Source organism: Bidens hawaiensis, unplaced genomic scaffold (genome assembly GCF_021521415.1).
Source record: "Bidens hawaiensis isolate Kalapana, Puna unplaced genomic scaffold, B.hawaiensis_p1.1 tig00014233_1, whole genome shotgun sequence".
Taxonomy (NCBI): domain Eukaryota; kingdom Viridiplantae; phylum Streptophyta; class Magnoliopsida; order Asterales; family Asteraceae; genus Bidens; species Bidens hawaiensis.
The window spans coordinates 494,317-520,597 of record NW_027492227.1 but is presented as its reverse complement, the minus strand read 5'-3'; the positions used below and the strand labels follow the sequence as shown (position 1 = coordinate 520,597).

The 26,281-nt window shown below is 40.9% G+C and overlaps 1 pseudogene; it reads left to right on the top strand.

The window, feature by feature from the left end:
- Positions 1 to 5,034: 5,034 nt before the first annotated feature.
- Positions 5,035 to 5,989, top strand: LOC143546146 (dehydration-responsive element-binding protein 1B pseudogene; annotated as a pseudogene).
- The last annotated feature ends 20,292 nt before the right edge of the window (positions 5,990 to 26,281 follow it).

Here is a 26,281-nt window from a genome sequence, read left to right as displayed (position 1 = left end):
TAAATTATAAATAAAAATACTTTGATATGATTGGTGAAATTACTACATCAAAATTGTGGAGGTACATTTACAAGTATAACCTGAGTATAAAAAACAGATTTTTATATCTAACTCAGCTTTTAATAAACGAAATGGGGCGAGTGTGTAAGGGAATCACATGTTTGGGGGCACTTTTTGTTAAGTTTTTAATTTTAATTATAGACTAATAATGTTAACATCACATTAACCTACGTCACAATTCACACTATCACAACCCATATTTTTGGTATGAAATGAGAAACTCTGCACCGCCTTACTTTACCATCTTTTGTTTCACATTTTGGATTTACCACCATGGATGGCCGTAACACAAGATAAAAATATTATAAAACAAGAATTTGGTTTATAGTAGTTTAATATTAGACATGATATATTGATTATGGTTTATTATAATTATTTTTATCATAACATATAATTTTATTTTTTAATTATAGGACATGTAATATCCATTCCATAAAGGGTTAGGATTAGTTTTAAATTTTCTTTTTTGGGTTTGAGACGGCTATGAGATTTGTAATATGCTCGATTATTCCACCTAAATAATCGGGTATGGTTTGGGATGACCTAAACTTGACTTATTTTCTTCCTTAAACTTGATTAGAAGAAATTTTAAAAGAACTGTTAAATAAAATTAAACGGAATGAATCGAGTTGGAGTTTATTTAGGTTTGACCGTATGCTTTTGTTTACAAGAGCTCAAGCTTGAGCTCGGGTCATTTCGAGCTCTATTTATAAAGCTCGAGCTCTGGGTAGCAAGTATAGTTATTAAAGCTTGAGCTCGTTTCGAGCTCGCCTCAGTTAACAATTATTAACAATACTTATTTTTATCATAATTATTAACTATTAGTTATGCAATAAATAAACTGCATGACACGGTGAAATTGATAAATGAAGTTTGGGCTCGGACTCTTTAGGAAAATTCATTTTTATGCTCGTTTAGTCTCAACCCGTTTTCACGTTTTAACCAACCAATCTCAAACAAGTAACAAGTGGTTTGGCTTGTTGATTAATATCCATAGTATAACGTTAAAATGGGGAAAGAATCTCGCTACCAACCCCTAACTATATAACCCACGTAGACACATGATTGTAATCCATTTTCAACTTATACAAAAGTGGAAAAGGACATGAAAGACAGCACGTACATGGGTCCATGAATCTGACTTATGTTTATTCCTTACGTGTCACTTGTTGGCCCGTTACACTCCTGAACAAACCCGGTTTAATCAACGTAATGGTCTTAAAACATGCTTGTTTTGTTGTTCGGGATCTTAATTGATGGAGATCCCGTAACATTTAATCTTAGGAAAGCCGAGCCTTTAAATCGTTTGTCTAGGGATGTTTATGGTCTGGTTCAGTTGGTTTCGACAAAAAATTTGGATCGAACTACTACTTCAGCGTTGAGAAATGACAAACCAAACAGGGCAGGATGGATGTGTCTTTCGAATTGATGGGCTTTACATATTTGACGGTTTAATTGTCCGGATATGTCCATTTGGCACTTTGAACCGGTTTTTTAAATTATTTTCTTTCAAAATTATTGTTTTATATTAGAAGAGCTAAAATGATTATAATAAAAACAGCTCGTGATTATATAACATACTAGATTAAGGCTCGTGTATTACACGAGTAGTTCTTGAAAGTATAATATTTAATAAATAATCAGTATACAAGAAACAATAAACCCGTTAAACACTATTAATACAGTCGTTGTATAATAGTCTGTAAAACAACTTTTAAATTAAAAGATAATTATAAATATCAAATATTTGAAAAAAAAGAAAGTAATATTATATTAACAAATTTTGAAACATAAATTTTAAGAATGGTAACTATTGTTTTACTATTATAAATTTATTAAAAAAGTTGACGTTTAATATAAGAGTAACTAGTGACAAAACTTGTAAACTTTTATTAGAGAGTATAGATAAATATAGGTATAATGTTCAACAAAGCTATCCACACATGATACGGTTGTTGTTGTGTATTTCTTTTCATATTTTATTCTTTTATTCTTTTCTATCACTTATAAATTATCATAAAATTAAGTTATTAACATTTTTATAAATATATAAATTTCAAGTTATAAACTATTTTTTAATGCGAGAATTGATAATGATTAATCGATCACGATTTGTGTTCAAGCAATATGAAAATCGATATTTGATTGTTGACGAGTATAACTGATTGATGTTGGCCTGTTGTGGTTACATGGCCGTGTATGTGAATACGTGATAACAATTCAAAGATTTTAATTCATTGATTAAGCGCATTATTACTTCACAATAGCAAAGAAACTTACTTAGTTCATGAAGAAACAGGAGTCTATACAGAGGCTAGATGGATATTTTTATAGGGTGTGATAAACTAAGAATCCTTAATCTAGATGTGAGTGCTCTTATATGAAAACCAAGCAATCCTCGTTACATGAAACTTTCATTGGCTTCATGTAACCACCATCCGGCGTGATAATCAGTAAAGTTTGTGACGAATAATAAGGACAAAGTATAGCGAGAGGGATCATAATTCTTTTATCGTTTGATGGAGTTTTATATTTATAGCCGAGTGTATGGAATTTTTATTAGGCTGCGTGTCATAACATGGAGGATGACGCCTCTCCATGAAGTGTCAGTGATTAAGGACATTGATTAAGAACATTGCTACCGTGTTTGCAGTGAGTCCTATGTAAAGCAGTGAGGTGTGGGATCATACATGACCACAACATCATTGCATGATCTCATTGACACATCATGCCCCCTCTCCTTCACTTCATGTGTCACGTGAGAGGAATGATCACCCTCACACATATCACGCTGCCTTCCTTTTCCGTCCCTACCATTTTCATACATTAACTTTAGAAAAATATTAATTGTTTATGTATATATCATTTCCATTTTCAAATCCATTTCCAATCAACACCATATTCATCTTCATTATTCACCATCTTCATCTTTCTCTACCAAAAAATAGAACCCAACTTTTATCGGAAGCGATCTCGAAATGTTGAAAATAACGAAGAAAAAAATCGTCCACAATACGGCATAGCATATTAGTTTTTTTTAAAGTTTATGGTTTGTATTTTTTAAAAATTAAATGTAATTTAATTGTTTCACCTGTTTTAATTCGTTTCCGGGTTCAATAAATATTATATCGAAAATTATTAAAAATAAATTGAATTAAAAAATGGAGAATGACACATAGTCCCATACGGCCATACGGCCCATACCCCATAGAACCATACCACAATGCCTATTATTTTTTCCTAATTTAATAGCTTGTATAGTGTATACTATCTTTATTTTTAATTTTAAGCTTAATAATTCTACATAATAACAAATATTTGAAATCTCTTTATTTCAAAGCCATTATCTATTTGGTTGTTTATATTTTTCTTATACAATACATTAGTTTAAATAAATTATTTTACTTAGCATAATAGCATGTAGTTGTTTTTATAATAAGTTAACTAAAGTTTTAACAATAATTTTATTTGGTAAAAAAGCAAATTATATATGAAAATAAATGTAAAACATGACGATAATGTGAAAATATAGTGATGTTTTCAAGGATGATGGGAAAATATGTGATTTTGATGGGCTAATGGCATCTGATCATCTGATGTGACATCTGATCGAGCATGTTTGTGGTAGTTAACGATGTTAATGGTCTTATAATTGAAATAAATTTTTTTTACTAAAACTAGGAAGAAAAAAGGTTGCGGTTGAGGTTCTTATTCAACGCGTCACTTTAAAAGATTGTGTGTCTGCCTTTAGAGAACACGTTCATTTCCTAGCGTAACATGTCAACATGATGATAACTCGCGTCAATGTTGATAACTCGTCAACGGTTCCATCTATAAATACTTTTCAAAATAGCGTGATATATAAAGAAGCACATGCAAATGTTGTTTTGAGTAGGTATAATGTTAATTCAGTCTATAGTACATTTCTTTTCGACCCCATCCAAAAGCTAATGTAGACATTTTAAAGAAATAAATAAGGGCTATATTGTAACTATTGAAAAATGATGTAATAGTGATTTTATCATACCCAATCATCGTTTATGAAATGAATAATGTTAGGTAACGAATAAGCATGCAATTTTGTAAATATCGGGAAGAAATCCATAATTTGACCTAAACCACGAGTTCATAACGATCATCCGTGTAGATTATTATTATTAGTTAATGCTCATACTACCTTTTTCAGATTTCAGCTTTGGTTGTATTTTGACTTATTTTAATAATTTTAATTAACAGTGACAATCTTGACTCATTCGTTGAATGAGTTGTATCAAAATGTATAAGATGGGTCAGAATGAGTTAAACTAAAAAAAGAAAATAATTGAAACGGGTCAAAACGGGTTGACATCTCTCGGGTTTTTTTTATGGAACGAGAAAACGGAGGAAACTTTTTGGTATTTTTACTTTTTAAGTTTTTAATTTATATTTCGAGTTATAATTTTTTAATTATTTTTTTTGAATTTTTTGGTGAGGAGTTTTGAAATGGGTTTTGAAATTTCAAGCCATTTGGACCCATTTCAAAACCACTCATCAAAAAAATAACTAAAAAATTGTAACTCGAAATATAAATCAAAAACTTAAAAAGTAAAAATATCAAAAAGTTTCCTCCGTTTTTCTCGTTCCATAAAAAAATAAAAATAAAAAAACCCGAGAAATGTCAACCCGTTTTAACTCGTTTCAATCATTTTTTTTAATTTGACCCATTATGACTCATCTTATACATTTTGATACAACTTATTCAACACATGAGTCAAGATTGACATCCTAATTTTAACTGATATTTAGGCGGTTCTCTACGTAAAAAACGAGGTTTCGAAACACCGGTGTTGACCTTCCCGAAATCGGCCCTATGTAGCCTTTTTGAAGCCCACAATGGCCGGTCTTAGTAAACTACACATTTACGGAACAGGTGGTAGCACTGGTTTTTCTTTCTTTTTAGGTTTTCATATTTGTTTGATATACATCAAAACCAAAAATAAAGTACATACATAATTAAGAATGAAACTTATCCGACGTTCGGCTCTCCACGTCACTTATCTGTGGTGGTCCTGGTGGACCAGTTTCCGTCCGCCGTTTAGTTGTAAACAAATGTTTTTTTGTTTTCTATGTTTTACTTGGTCATTAATCTTGCACGTGTTTTTAATGACAAATCATGTAGCCAGCTTCTCATGTCAACTTTCAATTCTTTATTCATATTGTTTATAAATACCCAAAAGCTAAAAATGTGTTACTATAAATTCTCATCAACTTCCTCCATTCCTCTATAAGTCACAAAAATGGAAACTATTGATGACGACGGCTCGTTTTCGACCTCTTCGTCATCATCTTCTCCACCCGACACACCCGAACTCGTCATATCCTCATCAACAAAGAGAAATGCCGGGAGGAAGAAGTTTAAAGAAACAAGACACCCCGTCTATAGAGGTGTCCGGTTAAGAAATGGGTCCAAATGGGTTAGTGAAGTTCGTGAGCCGAGTACCAAACATAGAATATGGTTGGGAACATTCCCAACCCCAGAAATGGCAGCTAGGGCTTATGATGCAGCAACCCTAGCTTTAGGCGGTGATGACTCACCACTTAATTTTCCTGACTCGGCTTGTCTGATTAGACGAGCCGCTTCAACTTCTGATAGTGATATTAAACAAGCTGCTTTTGAGGCAGCTCTTACATTTGGACCAAGACGTTATGACACCATGCCATCTTCTTCATCAGGGTTTTCTCAGGTGGAAACTGTGGTGAGAAGATGGCGGTGGAAGTGGCGGAGACGGGTTTTGTGGATGAAGAAATGTTGTTTAATATGCATGGTTTTTATAATAGCATGGCGGAGGGATTGGTGATTACACCACCAGGCATGAAAAAAGGTTTTGATTGGAGTGATGATCATGACATTAATGATTCTAATGTTGATTTAAATCTTTGGAGGTATTAGAAGCATTGAAACCTATAATATATATATCAGATTTCAAATGTTGGAGCTTATTCAATCATAATATATAAGATTTGAAATTAATTTGTTTATTTACCGGAGTATATATTTGAAGAACATAGGACAAACGTTTTTGCTTCATGGGTTCCCAATTCACGGAACATATAGTTGTTACTAGAGTTACCTAAGTTTAGGTGTGTTTTAACAACAAATGCTACATAGAGCATATCACGGTGTACCTTACTTAGGAACCTATGGATACATGTTTCTACAAATGTAATGCATCTTTGCTGAAAGATCCTAAAAGAAAGTTCTATAATTATTGTTATTTGGTTATATCACTTATATGATATAAATGTATCTACAACTTACTTAAATATGTAAATGTGTTTACAACTAGCATGTGACATTCGTGGTGCGCAGAAAAGATGTATTTGTTATCTGATGCATCGATACATTAACATAGATCATGCAGGTTTTAACGTGACGTAAAAATAAATAACTGATATGTTTAACTGGTTAGCTAAACATATCTAAACTAAAGTTAAATGTTTATGCAAAGAAAACGGGTCAACAAATCATTTACCAAACAAAAGTAATTGAAATAAAGAAAAACTAAAAAAAGTGGTAAAAAAAGAAATTAATATGAATTGAACAAAATTTATTCGTTATAAGCACACTCTTAATTATTCAATCGTCAAATCCTTTCTGTCTCAGTAGGGCACATAAGTACTTCATCCAAAGGTACCGTGTTTAAACACGATCGATGCAATAATATATCTTAAATGATGAAGAGGTATGTACCCGCCTCAACACGGAGCAAGGCGGGTCAACCCACAAGATATAGACAACAGGCTTGAAATCAAGACATTATAAAGGCACAAAGCCAAAACCTATGCGCATGGCGCATATCATATATGCTCAGGCATCATATGCCCAGGCACCACGCATGCTCAGGCATCACATGCCCAGGCACCACACATGCTCAGGCATCATATGCCCAGGCACACATATGCGCGTGGCGCATCAGCGCGCGGCGCATATCACATCTGCGCATGAAACATCTGCGCGTGAGAATAAAGAGAAGACCTCGCGCATCCTCAGGATTGGCGCATATCACACATGCACATAATCAACCTCGTCCTTATCCAAATCAGGATTAGGGCAACCTTGATTGTGCACGTCAGACAACCTTCCAGAAGGTATCTTTTTAAGGAATAAGAATATGCTGATGTTGACAGCTGCCAAATGAAAGGTGGACAACTCAGCATGACACATGTGCTACCACGTGATTACAACCAATGAGAAAGCACCAGGTGTCCCAGAGGACACGTGGCGCAGAACAATTGGAGGAGGCCAGCAAAACCCTAATTGGGTCTGAGCCCAATCAGTGGAAACCCTAGCACTATAAATACAGCATCAACTCCACAAGGAAACATCATCACATATCACCTGATAACATACAATCACAGAGTATTCAGCTATTAAGCAATACACTCTAAATTCCTTACTCTCACATATTATTATCTTCTCCACAAATACTTATTCTCACACCGGAGGGTTACCCCAAAGAGGACCCCTCTGTCCCTTTCTGAGGGGTAAGTTGACGGTGCTGTTCATTTTGTAGGTGGAAGAACCCAGATCCAAGAAAACCATCGGTGAAATAGTATAATCACACCCGAGGAAAGTAGATCGTCTACCAGTGAGTCGATCCACGTTTCTTCATTGGCGCCATCCACTGTTACAACGGCAATCAGATCTCATCAGATCTATATATAAAAAAAAATCACCATGGTTTCTGGCGTTCATAACGTTGATCAAGTTCTAGAGGATATTGAACGTGAGGATGTTAATGAGGGACAACAGTTTCTGAGGGTGCCGCGTGATTCTACGCGCACCACCAGTAACCGTCCCTTCATCACAACTCCCCACGGCCAGACTGAAACTCCTCCAGACGATCTTACGTTACAAAATCTTGCCGGCGCGAAACAAAAAGGACCAATGGGTCCAGAAGAGGAAACAAATGATCCTAAAGAATGGCTCATAAACGAGCAGCGGCGTCTAATGGACAAGTATAATGAGATGGTCAAGCAGAAAAAGCTAGCCGACTTAACACAAAGGCAAGCGCTTGATAAGCAAACTGTTCATGGAACAAAAAGGCCGCGCGCGCCGGAAGAAGGACATTCTGTTCACACTGCACATACTGAGTTCAGTGATGAAGAAGTGCATAGCATGAGGAAGACGCGAGATACTCATGCAGGAGGCTCACAGCTCCGCGCGCCTGTGAACATGGCGCCTGGAGCCAGAGCCGATCTGGATCTGCACATGCCGTACAGCCCACCAGTCAGAGGGCAAGTGGACGTAACCACACCGTATAGACCAGCCATCTTGGTGAAACATTCAAAGTTCACTGCGCGCATCGCGCAGGCTCCCATCCAGCACAAAACCAAGATGCCAAGTGGTTTGGGTAAATATGACGGCACAACAGATCCAAACGATTTCTTGCAAGGTTTTTACAACACGGGAAACCTAGAGAGCTGGACGATGCCAACATGGTGTCACATGTTTGCTCGCTGCCTCACGGGCGCGGCGCGTGTATGGTTCGAGAGCTTGCCGACTGGGCAAATCGATGGGTTCGAGGAACTATTGGAAAAGTTCCAAGCCCACTTCGTACAGCAGCGCAGACACACGCGCGACCCTGATGACATCATGCACTGCGTGCGCAGGAATGATGAAACGATTGAAGACTACATCACTCGTTTCAATCAGGAGTCTCTGGCAATCGGAGGGATCACTGAGCAACTTTTGCGCGTGGCCTTTATACAAGGCGCTCGCAGTGATCAACTACGCCGAGCTCTCGTAAGCAGAGAGGGCATGCCCACCACGTGGGCCAAGTTAATGGAAGCCTCGCGAGTCTTCGCGAGAAATGAAAAACAAATTGCCCAAGATAGGGCAAGAGAAAGAGCGCATCAAGCTGAGTCACCGCGCAGCAAAGAAAAAAGGGGCAAGCAGAACTCTGTATGGTCCAGGTTGCAACCAACCAGTTTTTCTTCCGCAGAAAAACAGGCGCAACCAAGCTCACCCCAGCCCCAAAAAGATGTTCGTAATCGCGGGGAGGGTGACAAGAGGGAGGGCGGCAGAGATCCTAGCAGACCTCTGCCAAGAATATGGACTCCCCTCATTAAAACTCCTTCACAGGTGTTAAGCACTGAGAATGTCCAATTCAAAAGCCCCAAGCCACTACACTACAAGGGACCATCAGACAGTGGCAAGTACTGTGAATTTCACAAGTCCACAGGGCACAACACTGATGCATGCCACCACTTGAAGGATGCAATTGAAAAGGACGTGAAATCAGGCAAGCTAGCTCACCTGGTGAAAAATTCAAGACCAGAAGATGAACAATCAGGAGCCTCAGCCAGCAAAAAGTACAAAAGAATCTGTGTAGCCGATGGAGGAAGGCAAGGGCAGACCTCAAGAAAGAGAAGCGCGCAAATCCAAGGAGATTGGCGCGAGCAGCAAGTCATCTTCCCAAGAATCAGGGTAGGCCCTTCCATCACCAGTCCTCTTGTTATCACTACACACATTGCTCATTACGAAGTGTCAAAAGTCCTGGTGGACACTGGCAGCGAGTCAGACATAATGTATGAGCAGTGTTTCAGGAAACTGGATCCGGCAGACCAAGCAAGGCTTGAAATTGTGAATGCACCGATCTCTGGTGTTTCCAATGAAATCATTCATCCCCTAGGTCAAATACAATTTGAGCTAACTATGGGGGATGAGAAACACAAGCGAGCCGAAGTTGTCAACTTCTTGGTCTTGCCCACCACTTCTTGCCACAATATGATCTTGGGTAGGGGAACGATTGCCCAATTCAACGCCATACCGTCGCCAGCGCACGGCGCGTTGGGGTTCCCAACACCAACAGGTGTAACTTTTGTATACAGAGATCATTTGTGCGCAGTGACAAGTACTCCGCGGGAGGGGAGAATGAAACTTCCAATGGCAGACAACGCGCCAGAGGAATGGATTCTCAACCCAAAATTCCCGGAGCAGAAGATCACAATTGGCGCAACGATATCAGACGACACGAGGTTGAGAATGAAAAGATTGCTCACAGCATATATGTCGGTCTTCGCGTGGCAACACTCTGATATGACTGGGGTTCCGCGAGACGTGGCGCAGCATTCTCTCAACACCTTCAAGTCTGTAGAGCCAATTGCTCAAAAGAAGAGAGTCATGGGGGATGAGAAAGCGAGGGCCATGAATGAGCAGGTTGAGGATTTACTGCGCGCAAACATCATCCGCCCGATAAGATACCAGACGTGGGTAGCCAATCCTGTGATGGTAAAGAAAAGTAACGGGTCGTGGAGGATGTGCATTGACTTCAAGGACCTCAACAAAGCGTGCCCAAAGGATTGTTATCCCCTACCAAACATCGATGCAAAGGTAGACTCCGTGGCGCCATTCAAACTCAAATGTTTTCTGGATGCCTACAAGGGCTATCACCAGATTCAAATGGCACCACAAGATGAGGACAAGACCGCATTTAGAACTGACAAGGGTGTTTTTTGCTACACAAAAATGCCCTTTGGTTTGAAGAATGCGGGCGCCACCTACCAAAGACTTATGGATGCCGTTTTCAGCGACCAAATCGGAAGAAACCTAGAAGTCTATGTGGATGATTTGGTGATCAAGAGCAGGGAGGAAAAGCAAATGCTCAAAGACATCGAAGAAACCCTTGGGCGCCTAAAGGAAGTTAACATGAAGCTCAATCCGAGCAAATGTACTTTCGGCGTACTAGAGGGAAAATTTCTAGGTGTAATGGTCACCAAGGATGGTTTCAAGGTGAACCCTGAGAATGTGGAGGCCATCCTTGACATGCCCTCACCATCCACCATGAAAGAAGTACAGAAGCTGAATGGTAGATTGGTCTCAATCAACAGGTTCCTAGCGAACCATGCAACCAAATCTACCCCATTTGTCAACACATTGAGAAACTGCTTAAAGAAAAGTCAGTTCAAATGGACTCCTGAGGCCGAGCAAGCTTTCAGTGAGATTAAAGAATGTTTGATAAATCTGCCCGCGCTCACAGCTCCACTTCCTGGTGAAACTTTGACATTATACCTATCAGCAGGAGAGCGCGCCATCGGCGCAGTATTATTGGTGGATCGCAAGGGAATCCAAACGCCAATATACTATGTGAGTCGGGTGCTGACAGATCCTGAGACGCGCTACTCCATCATGGAAAAGTTAGTTTTATCACTAACACACGCGTCGCGCAAGCTTTATAGATATTTCAATGGTCATCCCATTGAAGTTCTGACTGGTTACAACATCCAGCAAGTTTTGCGGCGTCCCGCGCTCTCAGGAAGGCTGACAAAGTGGGCACTGGAATTAGGCGAGCACACGATCGCCTATAAGCCCTGTCCAGCAATAAAGGGACAAGTCTTGGCTGATTTCATAGCCGAGGTCCCCGAAGGAAGAGTTGAAGAGGCTCAGCGCGAGGTAGACCCTCCGCGAGCCAATGATGAAGAAAATGTGTGGAGATTGTTCACTGACGGAGCTTCAAACAACGAAGGCTCCGGCGCAGGCCTAAAACTGGTGGATCCAGAGAATCATGAATATACTTACGCCATCAGGTTGGACTTCAAAAGCACCAACAATGAGGCTGAGTATGAAGCCCTGCTGGCTGGCCTGCGCATCGCGCACAAATTCGGGGTTAAAAAGCTAGAGGCCCATGTTGATTCATACTTGGTAGCAGCACAGGTTAATGGCCTTTATGATGCCAAGGAGAACACCATGCCTCTATATCTAGAGCAGGCGAAAAAGCTCATCGAGCAATTTGACTGCTTCAGAATCATTCATATTCCGCGCAGTGAAAACAAATCTGCAGACGCGCTGAGTAAGATGGCATCAACCAGTTTTGATCACTTTGGCAAAGATGTCAGGGTAGAAGTAATGAGCAACCCGTCGGTGGTAGCAAAGTCTGTCCTGGTAACTCATACAACACCTTCATCATGGATAACTCCAATAATGGAATTCTTGAAGGAGGGAAGAGTACCAGATGATCGCGCGCAAGCGAGGAAGATAAAACACAAGGCGCAGAACTATGAACTGCTTGACGGTACATTATATCGACGCTCTTATCTTGGGCCGCTCATGAAATGCCTAGATGCTGAGGAAGCGAGCTATGTGATCAGAGAGATACACGAAGGAATCTGTGGAATTCATGCTGGCCCGCGCATGGTGGTTGCCAAGGCAATGAGCGCAGGCTATTATTGGCCAGGCATGTACTTGGACGCTCTAAAGGAGATCCAAAAATGCAAAGCATGTCAGAGCTATGCGCCAAACACCATGCGGCCAAAGAACAACTTGATTCCAGTGACCTCTGCATAGCCTTTCCACAAATGGGCAATCGACATTGTGGGTCCCCTACCGCAAGCGCCTGGGCGAGTAAAATATTTGGTAGTGGCAGTAGATTATTTCACAAAATGGGTTGAAGCCAAGCCACTAGCAAAAATAACAGCCGAAGCGATGAAGCAGTTTATCTGGAGCCACATCATATGCCGTTTTGGCTTGCCCATGGAAATTGTGAGCGATAATGGCAAGCAATTCACTGACAAGAAGATATCCAGCTGGCTCAAGGAATTGCGCATCAACCAAATTTTCACTTCAGTTTATCACCCTCAGGGGAATGGACAAGTGGAACGCGCTAATCAAAGCTTGTTGAATGGGCTGAAGAAAAGGTTAGAGGGAGAATCCCATTCTTGGGTTGAAGAGCTACCTAATGTCCTGTGGGCACACAGGACATTAAGTAAAACCAGCAACGGCGAATCCCCGTTCAGCCTAACCTATGGAACAGAGGCAATGATTCCAACAGAAATTGGGTGCCCATCCCATAGAGTGCTCATGATGAGCAAGATTGATAACGAGCGCGAAAGAAGGTTGGATCTCAACTTACTTGAAGGGCGCAGAGAGGCGGCTATCATCAGTGAAGCCAAGTACAAGAAAAAGCTGGAAAAATATTACAACCAGCGCGTGAAAGAATGCCACTTCAAGAAAAATTATTTTGTCCTTCGAAACAACGAAGCTAGCCGCGCGATACCCCCGGGAAAAATGTCCCCCAATTGGGAGGGACCTTATCAAATCTCAGAAGAATTGGGGAAAGGCGCATATGCTTTAAAAGATTTGAATGGAAAGAAGATCCCGCGCGCATGGAACGCGGCACAGCTTAGAAAATGTTTCATGTAAATGTCAAGTTTGTAATCAAGGCTTTTTAAGCCATTATGAATGATGATACGCGCTATCTTCTCTTAATGTGGATTCTATTACCTTTTTGCATACATGTTTCACACTTCCCTTTATTAGTTTTGAGCAATATGACAACATTGTATTGACATCAAAACGAATTAAAAACGAAGTAAAACATACATGCGCGAGCTTCAAGCTCAAACGCGTTAACGAGTCTTAACTCTAAAACGTCAGGGCCTTAGCCCAATTCCATTACCTTTTGCATACATGTTTCACACTTCCCTTTATTAATTTTGAGCAATATGACAACACTATATTGACATCAAAACAAAATAAAATGAAGTAAAACATACATGCGCAAACGCGTTAAAGAGTCTTAACTCTAAAACGTCAGGGCCTTAGCCCAATAATGTGAGCCTTAGCTCAAACAACTCACAACATCCATCCTACATGCTGCGCATCCTGACCATAAAATACCTAAACACAACTAAGGCAAGAGCAAACGCCAAAACATAGTTGTTAAGGTCTCAGGTCAAGGTCGCGTATAAAATTGTAATGGATATCTGAGTAACACATTGACGCGTAAGGCTAAAAAAAAATCATAATTCCATAAACGCGCGAGAACGTCGCGCAAGAGGGGAATAATGAAAGCGCCAAGACGCGTGTCAACATAATCAAGATATGGCAGAATCACTTACAATATGACAAGGGTTAAGTATAATAAATTCCTTACAACCTTGTTCTTATTCCAACGCGCAAGCATATCTTATATTCAACAAGCAAACATGCGATATAAAGAGATGAATGGGAATGCGCAAGATGCGAAGAAGGGAAAAACAGAATTTTATTCAAAAGCATTGAAATTTACAAGTTTACAAGATGAGATACAAACTACAAAAAAAAAAAAAAAAAAAAAAAAAAAAAAAAAAAAAAAAACATGAAGGGCTTCTCAAGTCTCCACGTTGACATCAGCCTCTTCATCATCCTCATCATCGCCGTCGGCATCTGGCGCAGCCTGCTCCTCGTCGTCTCCAAACTGACCATAGTCAAGTTCTTCATCTTGAATGGAGTCTTCTATCATGACAGTGTCAGGAGCGGATCCTTTGGCCACGCCAGAGCCGCTAGCAACGCCAGCATTCGCCGCGCCATCATCGCCGCCGCAAGCCCCCTCGCACTCGTCAAGTAATTTCTTTAGCGCGACGAGATCGGGCTGGTCAGCAAGCGCGGATATCTGCAAATCATAAGCAAAAATATGAGTACAAAAAGACTTAGAAAATAAGTCAAGGTAATCTCATTAAGGTTAAAATACCTGCGCAAGGATGGGAATGGGAGTGTTCATATACTTCTCCCCCATCGCGGCCATTTCCGCGCAGGCAGCGTTACTCTGATAAGGGTACTCGGATGGGTTCTTCTTTAACATGCCATATTCGTAACCATCCGTGAACCCTTCAGCTCGGCCCACCAAGCGCGCGGCAGCATTGCAGTCCATCACAAGGGCCTGAAACTCGTCTGAATATTTCATCGCGAAAGCGCAACGAGTCATGCCCTGTGAGATGAGCCAGTGGCGATCCTGCGCGAGGCTAGCAACAGACGTCTCGAGGGAAGAAACCTGAGAGTTTAATAACTCAACAGTTTCCTTAGTCTTTTTCAGCTCCTCTTTGTCAGACGCTGCTGCCGCCAAGATTTCTTCTATCTCCGCTCGCGCAGCATCAAGTGCTTCCTGGCTAGACGCCGCCGTCGCCAGGGCTTCATCTTTATCGGCCTGCGCGGCCGCCAGCTCCCTCTTCAGGCGCGCAACCTCACTCTCCAGTGAAGATTTTTCAGTGACAGACTGGACATGAGCCTGGTCACGCGCCTCCGCCTCGAGCTCCAAGTCGCGCGCCCTGCGCGCGAACTTGGCAGCATCCGCCTCCGCCGCCTGCAGCTTCTCCCGCGCCGCCTGGAGCTCATGCCCGCGCTTCACGAAGGCGCTGTTGGCACTGGCTCGGTTCTCACTGAGCTCTGCTTGGAGCTTCTCAGCTCTTTCGCGAGCATCAGAAAGATGCCAAGCAGACACCTTAGCCTCTTGCTTGGCTTCCGCAAGAGCATCACGTACTTTTACGTAATCAGAGCGAAGCTCTTGGGAGGCAGCAAAGAAGGCTGACCCAGCAAACATATGGTCGTTGAGCAGGTCGTCGCGAGCGCGGTCCTCCTGGAACCTCCTTTCAGATGGAGGCACAGCATGAGCCCAGAATTCCGCACACACCCCCATAGACTGAAATGTGCTATCTTCAGTAATATTCCATCTCGGGCGGTAAGTGTGATCGGCTTCCTGCAAAAACAAAGAAATTATCTAAGTCATCAAAACATTAAGATGGAAGTCCGCGCAACGAAGCAAAAAAGAACTTATACCTGTGGGGACGAAGCAGAAAAGTCAGCGCCAGCCCCACGAGAAGGCTCCGCCGCGAAACCTCGTGGCGCCGAAGGGCTGGCGCGGGCGCCATCGGAGTCTTCAGCATGAACCTCCTCATCCTCCTCTGAAATAGGCCTCTTCTCCTGCGACCTAGAATCAAAATCGGTCTCGTGAGGAGGGCTGTGCGCAGGAGGAGGTGAGGGAGGTCTCGGCGCCGCCAAGTCGGCGCGCAAAACGGCCTCCTGCTCCTTAGTAATGCCGATGAGGGGAGATTCATCGCTTGCAGGAGCAGGAGCAGAGCCAACAGCGCTGGCGCCGGCGCCAGAAGTCACACCAGAAGCTTGTACGCCAGCTACGGCTTCTATGAAAAAATCAACAACAACAAATGGTTAATGACTTGATCTAAAAGAAAGTCAGAAAAAAAAAAAGACGAGCGCAATACGTACCTTGGCACAACTCCGTTCGCGCAGCAAACATTCTACCCTTCTTTGAGGGTAAAGCGAGGGACTTCGAAGCGACCTCCGGCGCAGCATCGGCATCTTGTTGCGCTGTCGCCGGCTCTACAAACATTTGAGTGAGCAAGATTCATTAGTACTTCAACCAGAATCGCGCTCATAGAACCATAAAGGATAAGCAAAGTTTACCTGTCGCGGGCGTTTCCGCCGCGCGAAGGGAAGAGGTAGTGGCACCATGCCTCAGGTGGACAGGAGGTCTGCCCACTTTTATAGGCAGGGAAGACAAGGAAACCTTGGTAGTAAACTCCTGGGTTTTCCCAAATCCCCCCGCCTGAGTAGAAGGGTCCTGAACAACAGGGGCAACATCTTTTTTCTGTTTCTTACTGGCCCCTGCGCCAGTTTTCCCCTTAGCTTTACGCTTTAGTTGGGGCGCCTCCTCCTCCTCCTCCTCTTCCGCGAGCTCCAGCTCGTAGTTTTCGAGCGCATCTACAATACATGCAACAGAAGTGTTAGCAAAATTTGGTATTGTAAAGGAAAATGCATAAGTACAAAGGCTTACCAGGCGCATCGCTGTCGAAGACAAATCCCAGATCAACAGGGATGAACATGTCATCAAAGCGATCCGGGAAACCAACCTCCCCAGCGCCAAGCGCGACGGAGCCACCCTCCATGTGCTCATCATAGGCAGCATGGTTATACTCCTTGGTGACTGCACAAATCAAGTCAAATGAGTTCAGCAAAAAGAATTATATTCGCGCAGAAGTAAAGCAATGAGATAAAACTTACATAACCCGTCGACTTGGATAACGGGCTCAAGCGCGCTGTCCGCCCACCTCTTGCTCATACCAACCCCCACCAGCGCCTCCTCACAAATGTTCTTGGCGGGGGATGGTTCAGCGGTCAGCTTATTAACCTAGGCGCCAGTTGGGTTCTTGAGGACACCCACATCCGCAGGCGCAGAAGAAATCGCGCGCATGGTCATGCGGATGGGGATCACACCAGCCCTTATGTAAAAGAACCTCTCAGACCAGTCATGAAGGCTCTTGAAGGAAACAGTGGAGCACTTCACCTTCTGACTGCGAGGAATAAAAGAGAACCAATTGTCTTGGATCTTGGGCTTGTAAAAAAACTGAAAGCGCCGAGGGGTGGGCTCCTCGCGCTGGGATTTGCACATGAACTCAAAGTGAGTCATGCGCACAAGTCCAAACGGATGGACTTGGGATATATGAATCCCATAAAACTGAAGCAGTGCACCCACAAACCTTGTCATCGGGAGACGAAGGTTGCAGTGGGTGAAAAAATGGCTATATAGGGATATATAGCCGGTAGGCGGGTTCGCCGCCGTTTGCCCGGCCCCAGGCAACATGCAGCCAAACAGGGTGGGAAACCCCTGAGAGGCGATAAGGCTGTCAAGATCAGCCTGCCTCAATTTGCAGGGGATTTCATTCCACCTCTTCACCGCCTTGGTCCTCCTTACCTCCTCCGATGAGCCCTCAGCAGCCTTCTTCCCCTTGCCGGTCTTCTTCAATGTAGACATTACTAACGATTTTCTACGGCAATGGATGGAGGAGATTGTATTGTCTGAACTATCAGACATACAACTGTAAAATCAAGCAAGGGAAACTTCTGAACAACAGATAGCTGGAAGCAGAACAAGGGTAATCAGAAGACAAAGAAAGAAAAGCTCAGAAGAATGAACAAGAAGATGAAGGATAAAAAAATCTAAGGGCTGGCTTTTATAGGCCCAGGAGAGAGAAATTTTGGTGCTGAACGGACTTCACGCGCCCCCACTCGCAGGATTAAGCCACTACGAGCGCGACACGTGTCCCTGACACTGTGTGAGGGGACATGAAAGGAAACTATACGGCTGCTGCCAGAGTTCACGCGCCGCCACTCGCAGGAACGGACCAACGCGAGCGCGACACGTGTCCCTGACAGCATGTGAGGAGACACGAAAGGCAACTGTAGCACCTCGAGCACACGAAAGGCCTGACACGTCTCCATCACTGTACCACGTCAGCAACAACCAACCACGTCCAGGGACGATTCGTTTGCAACCAAGAGGATAGAATTTCGCGCAACGGTGAATAATAAGAAGAAAAAGACAAAACACTTACCAAAAGAGCAAACTATTTAGTCTAACATCTATCTTACCTCGCTCGCGCGAGACAAGACACACATTAGACTGGGGGGGCTTGAAGAGGTATGTACCCGCCTCAACACGGAGCAAGGCGGGTCAACCCACAAGATATAGACAACAGGCTTGAAATCAAGACATTATAAAGGCACAAAGCCAAAACCTATGCGCATGGCGCATATCATATATGCTCAGGCATCATATGCCCAGGCACCACGCATGCTCAGGCATCACATGCCCAGGCACCACACATGCTCAGGCATCATATGCCCAGGCACACATATGCGCGTGGCGCATCAGTGCGCGGCGCATATCACATCTGCGCATGAAACATCTGCGCGTGAGAATAAAGAGAAGACCTCGCGCATCCTCAGGATTGGCGCATATCACACATGCACATAATCAACCTCGTCCTTATCCAAATCAGGATTAGGGCAACCTTGATTGTGCACGTCAGACAACCTTCCAGAAGGTATCTTTTTAAGGAATAAGAATATGCTGATGTTGACAGCTGCCAAATAAAAGGTGGACAACTCAGCATGACACATGTGCTACCACGTGATTACAACCAATGAGAAAGCACCAGGTGTCCCAGAGGACACGTGGCGCAGAACAATTGGAGGAGGCCAGCAAAACCCTAATTGGGTCTGAGCCCAATCAGTGGAAACCCTAGCACTATAAATACAGCATCAACTCCACAAGGAAACATCATTACATATCACCTGATAACATACAATCACAGAGTATTCAGCTATTAAGCAATACACTCTAAATTCCTTACTCTCACATATTATTATCTTCTCCACAAATACTTATTCTCACACCGGAGGGTTACCCCAAAGAGGACCCCTCTGTCCCTTTCTGAGGGGTAAGTTGACGGTGCTGTTCATTTTGTAGGTGGAAGAACCCAGATCCAAGAAAACCATCGGTGAAATAGTATAATCACACCCGAGGAAAGTAGATCGTCTACCAGTGAGTCGATCCACGTCTCTTCAAATGATATTATAGTTTTGGTACATGTCCAAGCAAAATATAGTTCAAACCCAACACATAGACTTGAAAACAAAATAAAACTCATGCCCAAACGTATTTGTAGGATACGAGACTTATGTATTCTTTTTAAAATAAAAAATGATACATCTTATTGATTGGGTTGGGTATGTATATGATGAATATATATTAGATACACATTAATATAATTATAGTCACGTACGTGTTCTTAATTCTCATATAGTGACAATATTTTCTTGGAAAGCAACAAAGCAAATGAAAGTCTGAAACAACAATATAAAGTTCAATATTATACATAGAAAGGTAAAACAATTTCTTTTAAAAGTAAAGCTCTTAATATGTTGAACTCATCCGGCATATTACTTGCAATATTATAAATTCATTTTTTTTAATTAAGTTAAATGCAGATTGGATCGGAAGTTTGGGATAGATTGACTGAACATATACTTGTATAAAATTTGTTTCTATTACACTCATGTTTTATTAGATAAATTATTTATATACATATATATAATTATAGTTGTAAATATGTAAATTTATTTGTATAATTAAGGTCGGGCCCGAAATTTCATGTGATCGTTCTCAAAGTTCCATAGGAGCCGTCTTGTTATTGAAATTCTACAAGAGTCGGTGTCAAAATTTCACAGAAGTCAGTTAAGATTTTAACGCATAGATACTGCTAAAAAAATCTTTTCATAGAATTCGGCCGACCCACTACCCATATGGTAGGTCCACCACTATATTAAAAAAAAATCCTTTTTTTCCCTATGTTGTTTTCCCTCTTGGATTTGATTAATTTAGTGTTCTCTTCATGCATAATCTCACCATCGTTTGGGAAATGGATGAAAGTTTTGAAACTGGACATCAGCCTTCAGCTACCTCACCAGTTCGGCTCTCAAGGGCCGTCTTTTTTATATTTATGGATTGACCGGCCCACGTTTAATCAGTGAGTTTTTGTTTTTATGGACCATTAACATTTATTTAACAAACCACATGGCTAATTTGTTTCTTGAGCATTGAATAATGAATATGATTAAATATCGGTCTGATGCTATCCGTAAGACCACGTCAGATTATCAGTGTCGAATGAGCTGGAACACAATATATAAAGAAGATACGTAAAGGTAAAATTAGATATCTATAAAACGAACCGAATGAACCATATCCGTGTTCGTTTAACTTTGACCGAACAAGTGATCAATTTCAGACAATTAAGCGAAGGCGGTTTTTTCCGTGTTCATTAACAGTATAAAAGAACGGTTCAAGAATGTAAATGAATAAATGTGGCTAAGCATAAATGAAGAATATAACTAGCTAAGACGGTTAAACGTACAGGTAAACAACAATGTGCTGGGCTAATTAAAAAGTGATTATTAAACTAGAGTAGTTTGTTGTAATGGGTTTAAAAGTTTTAACGAGTATATTAATTAGAACGTAACCTTATGAACTTAATGTTGGAATACCGTATGCCCGAGACGCATAATCAGGTTAATGTGGCTAGCCGTGTTTGATCCAAGTCGGGTCATACCCAATAACGAGTTAGACACACACCAATTATGTATTTGTTGAGATATGATCTATAAAACAAATACAGAACACGACACATTCAGAAATCGGGTTTCTGAATAATTACTTGAAAGTGTTAAATAAATTAATTGGTTAATTTATTTATTCAAATAATTATTATTGGAATGATTATTTAACCATGTGTTCCTTTATAAAATGTTTTATAAAAGATGGGGTGTTTATATATTTTATAAGGTATAAAACATATGATAAAAACATGAGTCATACACACTCCATACACTTGGTCAAAGTTGGTAAGGTTTGTTGGAGGTTGAGTAAGGATCACTTGACTAAAACCTAACAAATGATTTGATTGAGATATGATCTCATTATATAAAAGGTTCAAGACTTTCAAGTAAAAGATAACAACAACAACTCTTCTTTTTTTTTTCCTTTCTTGTTTACGGCAAAAAGAAAAGGAAGGGCTCGGGTCTCGGGTTTTTCGTGTTCAAGCTTCCTAGCATAGCTCGGTGTGTGTTGGAGGCTCGGGGTATATTCCGTTTGAGGGTTTTCCTTTGAAAGTCTAGCATTCACATCATCATCTTCTTCAACCATCTACTAAACTCTTAAAGGGTTAAGAATGTAAGTGTTTACAAGCTTGATAGTTTAGCTTTTCCGTATCATTTGATCCTTGCTTCGGGTTTCTAGTAAATAGATTATTGGTAATCTTATAACATGAATAAACTAGGTTATTCATGAACATATACATATATAAACACATGGATACATATGTTTAGTTTGTAAATATCACGCTTCCGCCTTAATTGTGACTAGTCAAATGGTTAACTAAGCTTGTTAATTTCATAGAAACCCAACAAATGGCATCAAGAGCCGGGATACGGGAAACTAAGCTTCGGGTTCTCGGTTTTATATTTTTTCCCCTTGAAAGATTTTATACAAAAATTAACATGCATGATTTTTTTTTGTATTTAATCTTGTTATTGTTTTTGGCTTGGTTCAAAAAAAAAAAAAAAAATTAAAACCGAGTAAATGGGCCGAAGCCCAATTCGGGTGAATTTGGGCCGAAGCCCACTTTAACATGGTTATTGGGCTAACCGGAAATTAAAGGGAAAAGCTTTATGGGCCGAAGCCCATTTTTGGTTAAATGGGCCGAGCCCATGAGTTTTTTAATTGGGCCGAAGCCCATGTGTTTTGCACATGTGGGCCGAAGCCCATAATCTAGTTATTGGGTCAAGCCCAAATGGGTTGGGCTAGGCCCGATAAAGTCAAGGGGTTTTGGAACGGGTTCCTAAAACATAACGGGTTATGTTTGTTAAAACTAGACCGAGCCGTAGACCAAAGTGGATGTTTGTTTGTGGTTGATGTTGTGATTGTAGTTAATTATTCAAAGTTTCGGTTTGTAATAATTAATTAGGGGCTATTTTGTAATTATTTATTCATATGGGTATGTAATAAATAGGTTATTTGTAATATCTTTATTTTATAGAAAAAATGTATTAGGACATTTGATTTTGTAAAATTAAAGAAGATTGCAAAATTGGAAGTTTGGGCCTAATTGGGCCGGGTATGGTGATAATGGGTCTCACAAGCCCATTAAAGGGATTCAAGCCCAAAAGGACCTAAGCCCACCAATTAAGCCCAAATGGAAGCTTATGGAAGCTAAGGCCCAAGTTCAAGCCCAATGGATCACAACGGGGTTGAAGAAGATGCTCGAAGCATTTGGATGCGGGATCGAGTGGGAGCTACAACATCCATGTGTCATGTGTCCCTTAGGATCGGACCTAAGACACACACTTGTTTCGGCTAACAAGTGTGGTCTAACTTAGTGGCTCGTGTCTAGTATAATTGTGTATGCTTGTTAATTAATTGATTGTTTGATTGTGTGGTTGTTAGATATTAGGATATCAACTTCGTCACATAGAATTAATTAACAAAGCATAAAACGGGTTCTAATAATTATCGGTAATTACGTGACACATAGTTTAATAAAATGGATTTATTAACTAGCCGTCTCACGCCCATAATAAAATGGTTTTATTATAAATTAGAATTTTGAAAATGGTTTCAAAATATCATGTTACTAAATGCATGTTAGTACATGATTTAAAGTTTTACAACTAGAATTATTAAAACTAAAAATCCCTTTTAAAATTAAGGATAATAAGTTAAACACCATCCTTTTGTATAACGCTTAACATATTAGTAAGCTCTTAGTGGGAAAAAGGTCACCTAACCGCATAGAGTAAATTAATATGTTAAGGTAATATTGGCATATAAATGGGAAAAAGGTCACCTAACCGTTTGTATGTTAATATTACAAGTTGATACAAGTAGGACGACTTAAATTAGAACCATGTGAAGAGGGTCACCCAAGCATGGGGTCTAATAGGTGTTGATGGGATAAACATGCCGACACGAAATATGATTTCGAACCGGTCCCATAAACTCTAGAAGTTGCAAAAGGGTTTGCAATTGTTATGAATAACTACCTTGATAAATCGACAATGGGAAAAAGGTCACCTAACCGGAGTCGGGTTTATCGTTGGATTCTAGATTTTAATTATTAATTATATTTGGTATATATATAAAAGGGTATTAATAATTAAAAAGGTAAAACACTAAAATGAACTTAATTAAAATTCTGCAGATGGCCGCACACGTCGACGACAACATAATCCCTAACGTCCAAAATGTCTCTCTCCGATCTATTCTCGCTAAAGACCGTCTTAACCACAATAACTTTTCGGATTGGTTCCGAAATTTAAGGATTGTTCTAAAACAAGAAAAATTATATCATGTTTTGGAAACACCTATCCCCGAAGAACCGGAAGAGGGTAGTGAGGTCGAATATATGAATTGGGTCAAACTTACGGAAGATTCCATTCAAGTGTCATGCCTCATGTTGGCGACTATGGTTCCCGAAATCCAAAAGGATTTCGAAAACCATAATGCGTACGACATGATTACTCAACTTAAGGAAATGTTCCTTAAGCAATCAAGAGTTGAAAGGTTCGAAACGGTTCGAGCCTTGCATGCATGTAGAATGGATGATAATCAACCAGTTTCAACTTATGTACTTAAGATGAAAAGTTACATTGATCGCCTCGCCAAGCTCAATTGTCCCATCTCAAAAGAGTTAGCAACGGATTTGATCCTTAACTCTTTGTCGAAAAGGTTCGACACTTTCGTGTTAAATTATAACATGAACGGGTGGGACAAAACCATTGGAGAACTTCACTCAATGCTTAAAACAGCCGAGGCGAGCATGGGCAAAAGGGTTTTACCCATGTTTGCGATCAATGAAGGTAGATCCAAGAATCGGTCTCAACCCAATCCTAAGGCTAAGGTAGCAAAAAGAAAGGGTCCCCCAGTGCATCTTAAGGGTAAGGGCAAATCACCGGTTATGGCAAAGAAACAAAAGGTTATGGAACCGAAGGGTCATAAGGATGATCCTTGTTTTGGTTGTGGGGAGACCGGACACTGGAAACGCAATTGTCCGGTCTACCTAAAAGAGCTAAAAGACAAGAGAAATGCGGCGCATACCTCGGGTAATGTCTTTATGATTAATGTTGAGCTAAATCTTATTTCTTCTAACACATGGGTATTGGATACCGGATGTGGAACTCATATTTGCAATTGGTTGCAGGGGTTCAAAAAGAATGAAGACTTAAAGAAGGGCGAAGTGAATCTTTTCATGGGCAACGGTGCAAGGGTGCACGTGGTCGCTAGAGGAGACTTCACTTTATCGCTTCCAAGTGGTTTGGAAGTTATTTTGAGAAATGTTTTGTATGCTCCTAGTTTGACTAGGAACATTATTTCTGTGCACCTTCTTAGACAATGTAATTTTGACTTTAAATTTGTGAGATCAGAAATGCATGTATCATCTAATGGTATCTTTTATTTTAAAGCTGTACCAAACAACGGTATTTATGAATTGGTTCATGATAATACCTTAAATAGCTCATTATATCAAACTTCTACTAAAAGACTCAAAAAGGATTTGAGTGATTCCTACATTTGGCATTGTCGCCTTGGACACATAAACAAGAATCGTATAAATACTCTCCAAAAGAAAGGTCTTTTGAAAACAAACGAGTTAGGTTCGTTTGATGAGTGTGAATCTTGTATTCAAGGCAAGATGACCAAAGAGCCTTTCAAAGGTACAAATGAAAGGGCTAAGGATTTGTTAGGTATCATACATACGGATGTATGCGGACCTTTCAAGCCAACTAGTAGGAATAGTGAAAGGTACTTCATTACCTTTACCGACGATTTTAGTCGATATGGGTATGTTTATCTAATGAAACACAAACATGAAGCCTTTGAAATGTTCAAAGAATTTCAAAATGAAGTACAAAATCAGCTCGACCGAACAATCAAGGTACTCCGCTCCGATAGAGGAGGCGAATACCTAAGTGATGCTTTTCAAAGTCATCTTAGAGATTGTGGAATTATTTCACAGCTCACTCCTCCTGGAACTCCTCAACATAACGGAGTATCCGAGAGGAGGAATCGAACACTGTTGGACATGGTTCGATCAATGATGGCACGAAGCTCACTACCGCCATCATTTTGGGGATATGCGCTACTCACAGCGGCTCGTATTTTGAATATGGCCCCGACCAAAAAGGTGGATCGAATACCCTATGAAGTGTGGCATGGAAAGGTTCCATCCTTTTCATATTTAAGGGTATGGGGATGCATAGTTTATGTTAAACGTGACACCCCAAATAAACTTGAGGCTCGATCCATCAGGTGTATCTTCATAGGATACCCAAAGGATGATATAGGATATATATTCTATGATCCTAGTGAACAAAAAGTGTTTGTTTCACGCAAAGGATACTTCTTAGAAACTAGGTTCCTTATGGAAGGACCTAGTGAAAAGAGAGTGGAACTTGAAGAGGTTCAAGAATCACTGGATGATACACAGTTGGTCGATACTAGCTTTCAACACGAGGATGTTGAAGGTGATCAAATGGTTGATCATACACACGTTGCTCGCAGATCTAATAGGATTAGTCGACCTCCCAAGAAATATGGATTTCTTGTGGATGATTGCTACTTGGTCGATTCGGATGAACCGATCTCCTACAAAGATGCTATGTCACAACCTGATTGTGACAAGTGGCTTGAAGCCATGAGCGCCGAGATGCAATCCATGCACGATAACCAAGTTTGGGAATTGGTTGATCGTCCACTTAACTCCAAAATGGTTAGATGTAAGTGGGTCTTCAAGAAGAAGACCGATATGCATGGAAATTTAGATACTTACAAAGCTCGACTTGTCGCAAAAGGTTTCACGCAAACTCAAGGGATTGATTATGATGAAACCTTCTCGCCGGTTGCGATGCTTAAGTCGATCAGGATATTATTTGCCATTGCAGCTCATTTTGATTATGAGATATGGCAAATGGATGTCAAGACCGCTTTTCTAAATGGATATCTTGAGGAAGATGTCCATATGGTTCAGCCTGAAGGTTTTGTCGATCCATCTAATCCTGATAAAGTATGTAAGT